This window comes from Cervus elaphus, chromosome X (assembly GCF_910594005.1).
Source record: "Cervus elaphus chromosome X, mCerEla1.1, whole genome shotgun sequence".
In the NCBI taxonomy this organism is placed as follows: Eukaryota; Metazoa; Chordata; class Mammalia; order Artiodactyla; family Cervidae; genus Cervus; species Cervus elaphus.
The window spans coordinates 168,292,999-168,306,502 of NC_057848.1; positions in this window are offsets into that span (position 1 = coordinate 168,292,999).

Consider the following 13,504-nt stretch of genomic DNA (forward strand, 5'->3'; position numbering starts at 1 on the left):
AGAACACCGGAGAACTCCTGACTACAGGGAACGCTAATTAATAAGAGATCATCCAAAACCCTCCATACCTACACTGAAACCAACCACCACCCAAGAGCCAATAAGTTCCAGAGCAAGACATACCACACAAATTCTCCAGCAACACAGCAACATAGCCCTGAGCATCAATATACAGGCTGCCCATAATCACACCAAACCCATAAAGCCATCTCAAAACTCACTACTGGACACTCCATTGCATTCCAGAGAGAAGAAATCCAGCTCCATGCACCAGAACACCAACGCAAGCTGCCCTAACCAGGAAACCTTGACAAACCAATCGTCCAACCCCACCCACTGGGAGAAACCTCCACAATAAAAAGGAAGCACAGACTACCAGAATACAGAAAGGCCACCCCAAACAGAGCAATCTAAATAAGACGAAAAGGCAGAGAAATACACAGCAGGTAAAGGAACATGAAAAATGCCCACCAAGCCAAACAGAAGAGGAGAGATAGGGAATCTACCTGAAAAAGAATTTAGAATAATGATAATAAAAATGATCCAAAATCTTGAAAACAAAATGGAGTTACAGATAAATAGCCTGGAGACAAGGATTGAGAAGATGCAAGAAATGTTTAAGAAGGACCTAGAAGAAATAAGAAAGAGTCAATTAAAAATGAATGATGCAATAAATGAGATTAAAAACACTCTGGAGGGAACCAACAGTAGAATAAATGACGCAGAAGGTAGGATAAGTGAGGTAGAAGATAAAATGGTGGAAATAAATGAAGCAGAGAGGAAAAAAGAAAAAAGAACAAACAGAAATGAGGACAACCTCAGGGACCTCTGGGACAATGTGAAACACCCCAACATTCGAATCATGAGTCCCAGAAGAAGAAGACAAAAAGAAAGGTCATGAGAAAATACTCGAGGAGATAATAGCTGAAAACTTCCCCAAAATGGGGAAGGAAATAGTCACACAAGTCTAAGAAACCCAGAGAGTCCCAAACAGGATAAACCCAAGGTGAAATACCCCAAGACACATATTAATCAAATTAACAAAGATCAAACACAAAGAACAAATATTAAAAGCAGCAAGGGAGAAACAACAAATAACACACAAAGGGATTCCCATAAGGATAACAGCTGACCTTTCATTAGAAACTCTTCAGGACAGACGGGAATGGCTGGACATACTTAAAGTAATGAAAGAGAATAACCTACAACCCAGATTACTGTACCCAGCAAGGATCTCATTCAGATATGAAGGAGAATTCAAAAGCTTTACAGACAAGCCAAAGCTGAGAGAATTCAGCACCACCAAACCAGCTCTTCACCAAATGCTAAAGGATCTTCTCTAGACAGGAAACAGAGAAAGGTTGTATAAATGTGAACCCAAAACAACAAAGTAAATGGCAATGGGACCATACTTATCAATAATTACCTTAAATGTAAATGGGTTGAATGCCCCAACCAAAAAACAAAGACTGGCTGAATGGATACAAAAGCAAGACCCCTATATATGCTGTCTACAAGAGACCCACCTCAAAACAAGGGACACATACAGACTGAAAGTGAAAGGCTGGAAAAAAATATTTCACACAAACGGAGACCAAAAGAAAGCGGGAGTCACAATACTCATATCAGATAAAATAATTTTAAGATAAAGGCTGTGAAAAGAGACAAAGAAGGACACTACATAATGATCAAAGGAACAATCAAAGAAGAAGATATAACAATTATAAATATATATGCACCAAACATAAGAGCACCACAATATGTAAGGCAAATGCTAACAAGTATGAAAGGGGAAATTAACAAGAACACATTAATAGTGGGAGAATCTAATACCCCACTCACACGTGTGGGTAGATCAACTAAACAGAAAATTAACAAGGAAACACAAACTTTAAATGACACAATGGATCAGCTAGGCCTAATTGATATCTATAGGACATTTCACCCCAAAACAATCAATTTCACCTTTTTCTCAAGTGCACACAGAACCTTCTCCAGAATAGATCACACCCTGGGCCATAAATCTAGCCTTGGTAAATTTTTTAAAAAATTGAAATCATTCCAGTCATCTTTTCTGACCACAATGCTGTAAGATTAGATCTCAATTACAGGAAAAAAAAAAAACTATTAAAAATTCCAACACATGGAGGCTAAATAACACGCTTCTGAATAACCAACATATCATAGAAGAAATCAAAAAAAGAAATCAAAATATGCACAGAAACGAATGAAAATGAAACCATAACAACCCAAAACCTATGGGACATGGTAAAAGCAGTGCTAAGGGGAAGGTTCATAGCAATACAGGCTTACCTCAAGAAACAAGAAAAAAGTCAAATAAATAACCTAACTCTACAACTAAAGCAACTAGAGAAGGAAGAAATGAAGAACTCCAGGGTTAGTAGAAGGAAAGAAATCTTAAAAAATAGGGCAGAAATAAATGCAAAAGAAACAAAAGAGACCATAGTAAAAATCAACAAAGCTACAAACTGTTTTTTTGAAAATAGAAATAAAATTGACAAACTGTTAGCCAGACTCATCAAGAAACAAAAGGAGAATAACAAAATCAACAAAATTAGAAATGAAAATGGAGATCACAGCAGACAACACTGAAATACAAAGGGTCATAAGAGACTACTACCAGCAGCAATATGCCAATAAAATGGACAACTTGGAAGAAATGGACAAATTCTTAGAAAAGTATAACTCTCCAAAACTGAATCAGGAAGAAATAGATGATCTTAAGAGACCCATCACAAGCAGGGAAATTGAAACTGTAATCAGAAATCTTCCAGCAAACAAAAGCCCAGGAGCAGATGATTTAACAGCTGAATTCTACCTAAAATTTAGAGAAGAGCTAACACCTATCTTACTCAAACTCTTCCAGAAAATTGCAGAAGGTAAACTTCCAAATTCATTCTATGAGGCCATCATGACCATATTACCAAAACCTGACAGAGATCACACACACACACACACACACACACACACACATACAGAAAAAAAAAAAAAAAAAAACTACAGGCCAATATCACTGATGAACATAGATGCAAAAATCCTTCACAAAATTCTAGCAAACAGAATCCAACATCTTTAAAAGATCATACATCATGACAAAGTGGGCTTTATCCCAGGAATGCAAGGATTCTTTAACATCTGCAAATCAATCAATGTAATACTCCACATTAACAAACTGAAAGATAAAAGCTATATGATTATCTCAATAGAGCAGAAAAAGCTTTTGACAAAATTCATCATTCATTTATGATAAAAAAAAAACTCTCTAGAAAGCAGGAATAGAAGGAACATACCTCAACATATTAAAGGCTATATATGACAAACCCACAGCAAACATTATCCTCAATGGTGAATAATTGATAGCATTTCCCCTAAAGTCAGGAACAAGGCAAGGGTGCCCACTCTCACCACTACTATTCAACATAGTTTTGGAAGTGTTGGCCACAGCAGTCAGAGCAGAAAAAGAAATAACAGAAATCCAGAAGGGAAAAGAAGAAGTAAAACTCTCACTGTTTGCAGACGACATGATCCTCTACATAGAAAACCCTAAAGACTCTACCAGAAAATTACTAGAGCTAGTCAATGAATATAGTCAAGTTGTAGGATATAAAATTAGCATGCAGAAACCCCTTGCATTTCTATACACTAACAAGGAGAAAACAGAAAGGGAAATTAAGGAAACAATACCATTCACCATTGCAACAAAAATAATAAAATACTTAGGAGTATATCTACCTAAAGAAACAAAAGAATTATATATAGAAAACTATAAAATACTAATAAAAGAAATCAAAGAGGACACAAATAGATGGAAAATATACCGTGTTCATGGATTGGAAGAATCAATATTGTGAAAATGACTATGCTACCCAAAGTAATCTATAGATTCAATGTAATCCCTATCAAGCTACCAACGGTATTTTTCAGAGAATTAGAACAAATAATTTCACAATTTGTATGGAAATACAAAAAAACCTCAAATAGCCAAAGCAAACTTGAGAAAGAAGAATGGAACTGGAAGAATCAACCTGCCTGACTTCGGGCTCTACTACAAAGCCACAGTCATCAAGACAGTATGGCACTGGCACAAAGACAGAAATGTAGATCAATGGATCAAAATAAAAAGCCCAGAGATAAATCCACATACCTATGGACAACTTATCTTTGACAAAGGAGGCAAGACTATGGAAAAAAGGAAAAAAGACAATCTCTTTAACAAGTGGTGCTGGGAAAACTGGTCAACCACTTGTAAAAGAATGAAACTAGAATACTTTCTAACACCATACACAAAAATAAACTCAAAATGGATTAAAGATCTAAATGTAAGACCAGAAACTACAAAACTCCTAGAGGAGAACATGGGCAAAACACTCTCGGACATAAATCACAGCAAGTTCCTCTATGACCCACCTCCCAGAATATTGGAAATAAAAGCAAAAATAAACAAATGGGACCTAATTAAACTTAAAAGCTTTTACACAACAAAGGAAGGTGAAAAGCAAGGTGAAAAGACAGACTTCAAAATGGGAGAAAATAATAGCAAATGAAGCAACAGACAAAGGATTAATCTCAAAAATATGCAAGCAACACCTGCAGCTCAATTCCAGAAAAATAAATGACCCAATCAAAAAATGGGCCAAAGAACTAAACAGACATTTCTCCAAAGAAGACATACAGATAGCTAACAACACATGAAAAGATGCTTAACATCACTCATTATCAGAGAAATGCAAATCCAAACCACAATGAGGAACCATTACATGCCAGTCAGAATGGCTGCTATCCAAAACTCTACAAGCAATAAATGCTGGAGAAGGTGTGGAGAAAAGGGAACCCTCTTACACTGTTGGTGGGAATGCAAACTAGTACAGCCACTATGGAGAACAGTGTGGAGATTCCTTAAAAAAACTGGAAATAGAACTGCCATATGACCCAGCAATCCCACTGCTGGGCCTACACACCGAGGAAAGCAGAACTGAAAGAGACATGTGTACTCCAATGTTCATCACAGCACTGTTTATAATAGCCAGGACATGAAAACAACCTAGATGCCCATCAGTGGACGAATGGATAAGAAAACGGTGGTACATATACACAAACTCAGCCATTAAAAAGAATTCATTTGAATCAGTTCTAATGAGGTGGATGAAACTGGAGCCCATTATACAGAGTGAAGTAAGCCAGAAAGAAAAACACCAATACAGTATACTAACACATATGTATGGAATTTAGAAAGATGGTAACAATAACCCTATATGCATGACAGCAAAAGAGACACAGATGTATAGAACAGACTTTTGGACTCTATGGGAGAAGGCGAGGGTGGGATGTTCTGAGAGAACAGCATCAAAACATGTATATTATCAAGTGTGAAACAGATCACCAGCCCAGGTTGGATGCATGAGACAAGTGCTCAGGGCTGGTGCATTGGGATGACCCAGAGGGATGGGATGGGGAAGGAGTTGGGAGGGGGGTTCAGGATGGGGAACACATGCAAATCCATGCCTGATTCATGTCAATGTATGGCAAAAACCACTACAATATTGTAAAGTAATTAGCCTCCAAGTAATAAAAATAATTGGGAAAAAAAGAAATCTGAATATACATAAAGAAATAAAGACACTGGGGAAAAAAAGGAAACCAAAATTGAAAGAGACACATGTATCCCATTGTTCATTGCAGCACTATTTACAATAGCTAGAACATGGAAGCAACCTAGATATCCATCGACAGATAAATGGATAGAGAAGTTGTGGTATATATAAACAATGGAATTTTACTCAGCCATAAAAAGGAACACATTTGAGTCCATTCTAACGAGGTGGGTGTACCTAGAACTTATTATACAGAGTGAAGGGAGTCAGAAAGAGAAAGATAAATACCATATTCTAACACATATATACGGAATCCAGAAAAGTGGTACTGAAGAATTTATTTACAGGTCAACAATGGAGAAACAGACATAGAAAACTGATTTATGGACATGGGGACAGGGGAGGAGAGGTATGGAAAGAGGAACACGGAAACTTATACTACCATATGTAAAATAGATAGCCAAAAGGAATTTGCTGTATGTCTCAGGAAACTCAAACAGGGGCTCTGTATCAACCTAGAGGGGTGGGATGGGGAGGGAGGTGGGAGGGAGTTTCAAAATGGAAGGGATATATGTATACCTATGTCTGATTCATGTTGAGGTTTGACAGAAAAGAGCCAAATTCTGTAAAGCAAATATCCTGCAATAAAAAAAAGATTAATTAAAAAATAACCCTGAATATCTACTCAGTATTCTAAATAATTGAAGCTGCCTTGCTTGAAATCAATTACATTGTTGGTGGTGAAAAATAATTCATTCTTTCTTGTATCTGGACAATGTGGACAACTTCCTGGAACAGGTCTTATTACTTAAAAATCACACACCTTTGGGTCACATTACATATCTCTGAGCTCAGACTAAGAATGATGCTGATTTTTCCTTAACAAACGTATCAACATTTGATGTTCTTCCTCCTTTCTGTCTTAATTATAGATAATTCTCAGGAATCAAAGTGCCAATATTTATAGAACACCAATCCTGTACTCAGCACTGTGTGAGCCACAGATGCGGATGGTAGCCTTTATTCCCTCCAGGAACACAGAAAGTAGTTGGGAGAGTTAAAATAATCACATTTGAAAAGAGAGAAAACTATTCAATAGTCACTAAGCCCTACTGTGTTCTGTTGTTGGGATGGGAAGATAAGTGGGGGTACATGCTCTCCAGGGATCAGCCTACAGTGCAGGAGATGTGGCAGCCATGCGTTCAATCCCTGGGTCAGGAAGATCTTCTAGAGAAGGAAATGGCAACCCACTCCAGTATATTTGCCTGAGAAATTCCATGGACAGAGGAGGCTGATGGGCTATAGTCCATGGGGTCACAAAAGAGCTGGACAAAATTTAGAAACTAAATAACAACAACATGCCCTCCATAATAGAGGTGTTTTCTTATTGGGGGATAGGGGGAAAGTTTCTAAGACTTGTAGAACTTCAAAGGAAGAGGAGACTAATGAAACTAGGCACAACTAAGGAAGACATTGTGGCTAAGGGATGTTTTGAAGGATGAGAAGTCAGACAGGCAAGCAGTGGGAAAAAAAGATCATGAAGTAGAAATGACCAGCTTTGCATGATGCCCAGAGCCGGGGGCAGTATACAAGCTGGACACCCATATCCACTAGCCCTGGAAAGGTCCCAAAATGCTCATAGTAAGAGGAAAAAGCAAAGCACATTGAGCAATGGAGAATGAGAGCATGCTGGGCTGTGTGGAACAGGCTAGATTGTGGAGGGCCTCGAAAGTCCAGCAGAGAAAAATGGAAGGTGAATGGTAATCCATAGGGAGCACAGTATGTTTCTTAGTTGGGGACGGACACAGTGGAAGCATGTTTGGGGATAATTAGCAGAGAAACAGGAGGCAGAGGTGCCTGGAATATGTAGAATTAAGATCAAGGAGGTGGACTTGGAAGTAACCACAGGGACCCCCCAGTTGAGGTGATGACACCTGAGGCTATTGAAGAGTCTAAATGGTAGTAGAGAAGCAAAGTGGAGGTGAGCATCTGGAAGGAAAACCCTACCAGATGGAATCAGAAGATGAGAAAGGATTCGGGCAGGGCTTAAACACTATGGTGGTAGAACCCTGGCTGACTCACATAAATCCTTTAAGCCAGCAATACTTCTTAGGATCAATGTGCTAATAGCAAAAGATTCACAAAAGATGTGGCAGAGAAATAGCTTCTGTGACAAAACCTTTCCTCTTGGGGCAAAGACAGGTGATCCTGTCAGCAAACCAGCTGCAGAGGCTACATGCACGGTCAGGTGAGACATGGCTAATGCATTCATCCACAGATTTGTCCCAGGGCTCATCATTCCAGAACTGTGGGCCTGGCTGTAAACAGTTTCGGGGGTTAAGGGAGCCTAGAAGTTTGAAAGTTACTCAATTTAGAACATCCTTGACCTTGTTCTGAGTAGTCACTGAGAGGACCTCAACCTCTGACATGCTCAACAGCAGTCTGAAAGTAACAAGAAAGGGCTTAGGGTCAGTGGGCTTAGCAGAAGCTTAACAGCACACCCAGGGCAGCTTGCACTGTTCCTCAGAAGTCTGTTTCTCTCATAGTCGCTTGGACCACTATTCAGAAGCAACTCCCCCAACTGCACCCCCATGGACCATGAAAACTTCACAGCAGGTATTAGAGCAGCCCCATAGGGAAACATGTGGCTCAGGCACAAGATAACTTATTAAAACCACTCCACCCTGATGCAAACACACCTACCCATCATGGAGATGTGATGCAAGAGTGCAGGCTAGGCAAAGCCAAGAAAGACACAGTGGGACGAGAGGAGGGAGGTGAGATGCATGGAGAGAGTAACATAGAAATTTAAAAGACTTTATGTAAAATAGATAGCCAATGGGAATGTACTCAGGGAAGTCAAACAGGAGCTCTGTGACAAACTGAAGGGTGGGATGAGGAGGGAGATGGGAGGGAGGTCGGGAGGGAAGGCAAATGGGTGTACCTATGGCTGATTCTTGTTGATGTATGACAGAAAACCACAAAATTCTATAAAGCAATTGTCCTTCAATTTAAACATTTTTTTAAAGCCAATAAGTACTGAAAATATTGGGCTTTGGTGTTTATAGAAGGAAAAAGTGCAACATTGATGATTTGACACAAAGGCATTTCCACAGGCAGGACTTTAGAACACCCTTTCCTGCAAGGAGAGGCTCCAGGGTTCAACGGTTGATGAACCACTTACCACCACCTTGCCACAGAAAAAATGGGATGCAGTGTTGTCTTTTAGTTACTAAGTCGTGTTTGACTCTTTCATGACCCCATGGACTATAGCCCACCAGGTTCCTATATCCATGGAATTCTCCAGGCAAGAATACTGGAGTGGGTTTCTATTTCCTTTTCCAGGGATCTTCCTGACCTAGGGACTGAACCAGAGTCTCCTGCATTGGCAGGCAGATTCTTTACCATTGAGCCACCAGGTAATCCCCAAATGCAATGTATCATCTTGTTAAATTAGAAACTACAACAACATCTTGAAATATGGATGTTTCATATGAACACACAGGGAGCTAGAAGGCGGGTGGCCCTAGTTTTGGTTCCCCCAGAATCACGCCCTAAAATAAGAATTCTAGAGCAAGTAGTTTCCTTGGGAGATGTGCTTTCCAGAGAAAGGATGGAGAGCTTCAATAGAGATAGGAAGGGAGCCAAGAAAAGTTGCATTTCAAGAAAGATTAAGGGAGCTTCATTCTACTGGAGAACTCTGCTAGCCTATGGAGAATTACCTGAGTTATCATGTTTGAGGCTGAGGGAGCTGGGGTATTTATACTCCAGTTCCTATGGGTCACAAAGCATCACGTCTCTGACATTTCCAGTCTGCCCTAAGCACTGACAAAGTAGGCTTCAGGCATGAGGGAAAAACCTCCAAGCCACTGACGAGCTGCTTGCACTTTAGTAACTGTCTGGTATGTGCTGCAGCCATGAGGCAGAGGGGACATGGGCAGGATCTGCCACACACGTCTTCCTCAGAAAATCTCCCAAATGTTAGGCCAAAAGACAGAGTTTTTAGGCAAACATGTTGTTTCTCCCAAAGTATATTTTTCTCTCATTTCCTTCAAGCAGATCCCCATTTCCCATTTTCTGGAGTTCCACCACTAGGAAGAGGCAAAGGTCCAAAAGAAGAATCAGGTATTAGTTTGCTAGGGCTGCCAGAACAAAGTGTCACAGACTGGGTAGCATGCACAATGGAAATTCATTTACTTTTTTTAAAAAATAATTTTATTTGTTGATTTATTTATTGCTTTTCTGGGCCATTGTTGCTGCACAGGCTTTTCTCTAGTTATGGCGAATGGTGGTTACTCTCTAGCTGTGATGTGCAAGCTTCTCACTGTGGTGGCTTCTCTTGTTGCAGAGCACGGGATCTAGGGCACACAGCCTGCAACAGTTTCGGCTCCCAGGTTCTAGAGCACAGACTCAACAGTTGCATGGGGTAGTTGCTTTGTGGCATGTGGGGTCTTCTAAGATCAGGGATTGGATCTGTGTCTTCTGCATTATCAGGCGGGTTCTGTACTACTGAGCTACCAGAAAAGCCCAAGAAATTAATTTTCTGACAGTACTGAAGGCTGAAAGTCCAAGATGAAGGTGTCAGCAGGTCAGGTTTCTCCTGAAGCCTCTCTCCTTGGCTTGCAGATGGTGGTCTCCATCCTGAATCTTCAGATGTCACCTTCCCTGTGCCTGCCCAACCCTGTGTTCCTTTATGTCTCCAAACTTATTCTTCTTATAAGTACCACAGTCAGAATGAATGAGGGCCCACTCATATGACTTCATTTAACCTTTCTTTTTTCGTTGTTGTTGTTGTTTGTTTTTTTAATTAATTTATTTATTTTAATTGGAGGCTAATTACTTTACAATACTGTAGTGGTTTTTGCCATACATTGATAAGAATCAGCAATGGGCATACATGCGTTCCCCATCCTGAACCCCCCTTCAAAGTTCCTATATTCAAACAGAAACACATTCTGAAGTGCTGGGGTTAGGGCCTTAACATGTGAATTTGGAGAGGGAAACAAAATTCACCCCATGACAGAGTGTAAAAATCATAGTCATCAGTTAGATTTGTACAATTTCTGTCAAAAAGGAAAGTAGTGTTTTTACCAGTCTCAAGCAAACAGTTACAGGCAAAAAATGAATAGGTGGACTTTAACTGCTGTCTTAATTTGGAGGAGAATTTAAATGGTCTAAATTTGGTTGAGAACTGCACCCTGGGTGGTCTGACTCAGACCACTTACAGGTCTACCCTTGAGGGGTTTACTCAGACCTCACAGGGGTGCTCCTACTGGCTGGCCAGTCCCCTTGCTACCTAAAGGAGGAAGTGAGGTGGTTCCCCAGGATGCAGATAGCACAGCTCGAGATTTCTGGTAATGACAAGGTAGGGGGATTAGGGCCTGTGGAATCCCCTCCTCACCTTGACTCCTGGCACTGCCTGGACCTTCTCTGCTCTCTGACCTCAGCACACAATCCTCAGACCTCTGTCTTCACCTCCTGGTTCCTGGAGCTCCTGTGAGAGAAATGGAGGTGACACATCGAGGGTATCCTGTGGCACAGCCTTGGGCCTTCTGTGATGGTAAGAGGGGTGGACTCTGTGAGGTCCCCCTGTTGTGCAGTGGGAGGGCCTCTTGGGGCTCCCTTGTAGTGCTCAGCTTTCCCCTGACCAGCCTGATCCCTCACCTTTGGGAGCCTGCAGTGAAACTCGTCTGCCTACAATGCGGGAGACCAGGGTTCGATCCCTGGGTCGGGAAGATCCTCTGGAGAAGGAAATGGCAACCCACTCCAGTACTGTTGCCTGGAAAATCACATGGATGGAGGTGCCATGTAGGCTACAGTCCACGGGGTCGCAAACAGTCAGACACGACTGAGCAACTTCACTTCACTTCACTTCAGTGAAACTCAGATCAAGACCTGAGTCTGAACAGAAATGGTGGTGGGGCCCCACATGCAGCCGCACCTGCCCAGGGCCTCCCACGGGTCTTAAGCTGGTGAGATGCTCGGTCATCAACTCCTCCTAACGTCCTGCCTGGCCTCCCAGCACGGACCACGGGGGTGGGAGTCTGCTCAGTCCTCCCTCGGGGTTAGGAAGTCCAGCCTCTGCCTTCTGCCCGAAAAACCTCACCTCCCGAGGTCCCTAAGTCAACGATCAAAAAACTGCTTGCCCTGCACACCCAGTTCTAGAGCTTCCAAGAGTCCCCACAAGGACCAGGATCCCTGCCTCCCTGTTGGGGTCTAACCCCCTCAGTCCATCCTTGCATGGAGCCTGAACTCCAGGCAGGACCAGGGACTGTCCCATGCACCATTTTGAGACCTCGCCTCTTTCATGAGGTCCCCAGGCTCTCTGAGACCCTCATGTGAGGAAGGCAGACATGCCTAGTGTGCTCTTCTCACCCCAAGTTCTTCCAGATGACTACAGGGACAGGAATCTGTGGGGTTCCATCAGTCCTCAAGCAGGGTCCCCTCAGTCCTCCTTCAGGCACCTCACCTTGCCTCCGGGCAGGACCTGGGATTCTCGGCTCTCCCCAGCTGAAGCCCGGCTCCTTATACCAGGGCCCCGGTCTCTCCAAGACTCGGATGTCAGGAATTCAGCACATGCCTATTGCACTCATCCTACCCCCATGGTCACCCTGGACTGACAACAGAAACAGGCTTCTCTGAGGACTCCTCTGACTTGGGTCCAGGGTCCCCTCAGTCCTCCGTCAGGGTCCTTAACTTGAAACTTGGAGGAGCTGGGCTTCTTCCCTCTGCTCACCTGAGGCCACACCCCCTATCATGGGTCCCCAGTTTCTCTGAGACCTGGATGTCAGGAAAGGCGGGCATTCCCGGGTTCGCCAGGGCTCAAGATGAGGTCCCTGAGGGAGGATATAAGGAACCCCACAGATCCCTGACCCTGCTGTCAGCCCTGGGCGACTCTTGTGGTGGGATGAGCACTTGGCAGCCTGTTTTGACTTCCACATCCATGTCTCAGAGACATTAGGCAAATGTGAGAAGGGGCAGGGCCTCAGATGGGCAGAGGGGAAGATCTTAGTTCTTTTGAGAGTCAAGGTGAAGACACTGAGGGGACCTTGGACCCAAGAGCAGAGTGGGCTCTGGGAAGACATAGGGCAGATGAACACATGCTGCATTTCCTGACATCCAGGTGTCAGAGAGACTGGGGACCTGGTATAGGGGGCTGACTTCCCATCTTCCTTGTCTCTGAGAGACTGGTGTCCTGGTGTAAGGGCTGGGGCCTTAGTAGGGGACAGGAGAGAATCCAAAGTCCTGTCCAGAGACAAGATGAGGTCCTTGAGGAGGACTGACAGGACCCTGAGGGAGGACTGATGGAACCCCACAGATCCCCACCCCTGTCGGCATCCCTGGGAGCCCCTGGGGTGAGAAGAGCACACTAGGCCTGTGCTGACTTCCTGACATCCGGGTCTGTGAGAGACTGGGGACCTGGTACGAAGAGCAAGGACTCAGGCGGGGAGAGGACAAGGGCCAGGGGAGTCAGCTCTTCCCATCAGGTGACCAAAGTATTGGAGCTTCAGCTTTAGCATCAGTCCTTTCAATGGATATTCAGGGTTGATTTCCTCTAGGGTTGACTGGCTTGGTCTCCTTGCTGTTCAAGGGACTTTCAAGAGTCTTCTGCAGCACCACAGTAGTACTATTTTATACACAGTAGTGTGTATCTGTTAATCCCAAACTCCTAATTTATCCCTTCCCCTGCTTTTCCCCTTTGGTAACCATAAGTTGTTCTCTGAGTCTGTTTCTGCTTTGTAAATAATTTCATTTGTATCATCCTTTTTTCCACATATAAGTGATATCACAGATTATTTGTCTTTCTCTTTCTGACTTACTTCACTTAATACAATAATCTTTAGGTCCATCCATGTTGCCACAGATGGTATTACTTCGTTATTTTTCATGGC